This window comes from Xenopus laevis, chromosome 7L (genome assembly GCF_017654675.1).
Source record: "Xenopus laevis strain J_2021 chromosome 7L, Xenopus_laevis_v10.1, whole genome shotgun sequence".
NCBI lineage: Eukaryota > Metazoa > Chordata > Amphibia > Anura > Pipidae > Xenopus > Xenopus laevis.
Genome location: NC_054383.1, coordinates 61,248,352 through 61,252,072, shown reverse-complemented (window position 1 = coordinate 61,252,072; position 3,721 = coordinate 61,248,352). Strand labels below are relative to the sequence as shown.

The 3,721-nt window shown below is 37.0% G+C and overlaps 1 protein-coding gene across 9 annotated transcripts in view; it reads right to left on the bottom strand.

The window, feature by feature from the left end:
- Nucleotides 1-3,019, bottom strand: part of zdhhc5.L (zinc finger, DHHC-type containing 5 L homeolog) — a 199,932-nt gene extending 196,913 nt beyond the window's left edge. For 8 of the 9 annotated variants that reach the window (XM_018225554.2, XM_018225553.2, XM_041569020.1 and 5 more), the window contains exon 1: nt 2,742-3,010. The gene's annotated coding sequence lies outside the window, so the exon portion shown is untranslated. Of the gene's footprint in view, nt 1-2,741 lie in introns of all 9 variants that reach the window. The other variant, XM_041569019.1, reaches the window with a different exon arrangement.
- Nucleotides 3,020-3,721: the final 702 nt, after the last annotated feature.

Below are 3,721 nucleotides of genomic sequence, written 5' to 3'. Positions count from 1 at the left end.
TTAAAAAAGACACTTTTAGTTACAAAGTTTGTACAAAGCATGCATAAGCTGACGGACCCCGTCAAGGCAGTGTCCAAGTGTCAGTCCTATCCTAAGTGAAAAATAAAGTGTTATCTTTGGGGGGAGAAAGACCATACCTGCTTTTCTCTTTATTTAGCATGATCTCTTCCAAAGACACCATTGAGCAGGGGTTGGGAGTGTGAGCATTTAAGGAGAGAGCCACCTCCCCAAAATATAAAGATTTTTTTAAAATGAAACAAGCTGAAATGCGTAAAGCGTTGTTTTTGCTACAATTATCATTTCTGTCGTGAGTGCTTTCATCCGCCATATTTTGTATTGTTTTTTCGTTAGCACCTGGCCTGTGCTATGAAGGAGAGGTTAGTGTTGCACTCATGAAAAAGTACTCACTGGTGCCTGGGTGGTGCAGTCCACTGGTTTCAATTAAGTTACACAAGCTGACGTTTCGACTCTATACACAGCCTTTCTCAAAGTGAAAAAAATCAAACATCCACTCAAATACTATGGGGCAAATTTACTAATGGTCGAATATCGAGGGTTAATTAATGGTACAAGGAATAATCGTTTGATCGAACGATTAAATCGATCAAACGATTCTAAGGATTTTCATTCATCGATCGAACGATTTTCATTCATCGATCGAACGATTTTCCTTCAATCAGAAATTGGCTAACATCGATGCTCGGTAGGTTTTAGGTGGCGAAGTAGGTGGTCGAAGTTTTTTTTTTAAAGAGACAGTACTTCGACTATCGAATGGTCGAATAGTCAACGATTTTTAGTTTGAATCGTTCGATTCAAAGTCGTAGTCGAAGGTCGAAGTAGCCAAAAAAATACTTCAAAATTCGAAGTATTTTTTATTCTAATCCTTCACTCAAGCCAAGTAAATGTGCCCCTATATGTGGCAGGAACCTAAAGTGAGGTGAATCCTGACGTATATATAATACGTGAATAATATTCATTATATTCTATTTAAAAAATTCTGGTTCAGAGTTTAGATATATACTAAGACATACATACCACATATTAAAAACTTCCAGTGATTTAACAACAATGTATCTTACGTATACATGGAAACAATGTATCTAATACTTAGTAAGTGTTAACTTCCTCCACCTAATTAACAGTCAAACTGCTCCCTACGTGGACACAAGGAAAAAAGCATTAAAAAAAGTTTAGCATAGCTTTACAGTTTTTCAGAGTTAAAGGAAAACTATACCCCCGAACAATGGCGGTCGCTATAAAAAGATATTGCATAAAACAGCTCATATGTAAAACCCTGCTTGATGTAAATAAACCATTTTCATAATAATATACTTTTTTTAGTAGAATGTGCCATTGGGTAATCATACATAGAAAATTGCCATTTTAAAAAAATAAGGGCTGCCCCCTGGGATCATAGGATTCACGGTGCACGCAAACAAACCATAAATGTTAAGTCACATGAGCCAATTAACAGACAGAGTTCTGTGCTTTGCTCTCACACTTCTTCCTGTTACAATTGGAGCTGCAGTATTTCTGGCCAGGTGATCTCTGAGGCAGCACACAGACCATCACAAAATGGTGGATGTAAAATGGCAATATTTACTTAAATATATATTCCAGATGGTAAGATTCTTTAATATGTCACTTAATATGATATGAACTGTTGCTTAAGTATTCATTTTGGGGGCATAGTTTTTTTATTTGCCTATTTTGGATTTGGCAGAATCTGTTCTTTCCAAAAATCTTCAGTTTTTGTGGATTTTTTACTGTTATGGGGTCTTAAGACACATTATGCATGCAGGGTGTTTTATAACAGCAGCCATTGTCAGCTATTTAGTTTGTATGCACTATATTGATTTTATGATTTCTGCACTGCAGAAACTTTAAAAAGCCTATGCATACTGAAAACTTCTTAGAAGATACTGGACTTCATATTTACAATGTTCTATCTTGGTACCTAAGGTTGCAGAAGATTAGATGCTAAAAGGTGGTAGATTTCAGGAAATTTTCAGAAATGTCATCACAACCACTAACTTTAGCAAGGTTTTGTGGTTGTTTGGGGCATAAAGACATATTTACCTATTTTGGACTGTTTAGAATGTGAAATGTCCAAAATATATTGTTTCCTGTAATAAACTTGCTTTTGGGGTTTAACCCCACATTAAATAATTAAAATCTGTTGATTTTGAAGTAGCCTCAAGTTTCTACCTTGACAACTGATGTATACTATTTTGATTATCTCCACATGCCAGATTCTTTGGCAATGCTATGCATAGTTGGCATCAAACTCTTCAGATCGTCCCTGATATTCATATTTATGAAGTTTCATCTTGCTACTCAGTAACACATAGGATATAAGTTGCTGTAAAAGAAAGCCTTGATGCGATTTTTCTGAAATTTACATTTAAAAATTTGCTAACTTTAAAAAAGCATTGCATTAAAGTAGTTTGAATTTGAAAGATATATTCCATCTTGGGTTCATCAGAATGTCATATATTGCTTTCTTTTCAAAAACATGAAATCGAACATTTTCTTAGTATTAAGAGTCCTATATTACAAAAGTAGAAGAAAACTCAGCTTTAAAAATGTGGATTGCCCTGATAAAAAAATGTATTGAATTGGATTTTCCTAGGCAAGCAAAAAGTCTTCCATGGAAATTCCAGTAAACAGAGAGAAAATAAAGAGTTCAAAAAGTGCAAATGAAATAAAAAAAATAAGCAGGCGTTTAAAGGGTTACATACCGTCCAACAGAGTCGATTTTCTAAACACTGCCCGCAGTTCCGGATTGCAATTTAAAAGTCCCGCAGCGCCGTTAACGTCTGGGTCTTCGAATCCTTCCGGACAGCTTGTTCAGACGTCACAAGTATCAACTCGCGAGATTGTGCCGTCAAACTTCACGTATATAAGCGTAGAGACGCTGCGCGTAGCAGCTTTGAGAAATTGAGGTGTGGGTGATAGCTTTGGGGGAAGTGAGGTGTGGTTTGCGGAGGGTTGTAACAAGCGGAAGTGTTCTGTTACGGGACATTTTTGTGCTTGTGAGCCGTGCCGTGACCACGTTCACCAGAGCCGTTTGTCAGTGTTTGACCATTCCGGATTTCCGGATAATGGGTCTTTCTGTAATTTGGATCTTCACACCTTAAGACTACTAGAAAATCATGTAAACTTTAAATAAACCCAATAAACTGGTTCTGCTTCCAATAAGGATTAATTATATCTTAGTTGGGATCAAGTACAAGGTATTGTTTTATTTTTGCAGATAAAAAGGAAATCATTGTATAAAATTTGGATTATTTAATTATAATGGAGTCTATGGGAGACAGCCTTTCCATAATTTGGAACTTTCTGGATAACGTGTTTCCGGATAACGGATCCCATACCTGTACTCCTTTTTAGGGCTCACATCTCCTGTGCCAGGGAAGAAAGAAAAGGTTAAACACTTACCGCCAGCAGAGTTTAAAGGAGAAGGAAAGCTCCAAGACGGTTTATTGCCAACAGAATAGCCGCAAAAGTGTGAGCTAAAATGCTATATTTATTCTACAGAATGCTCATACTCATACCTGAGTAAACAGCTGTAGACACTGGCTCTGTTTGTTTAGGATAGAAGCTGCTATATAAGATTGGTGTGACATCACTTCCTGCCTGAGTCTCGCCCTGCTCTCTTAAAGCTCTGAGCTCAGTTTACAGCAGGGATGGGAGAGGAACAAACTGAGCATGCTCAAGC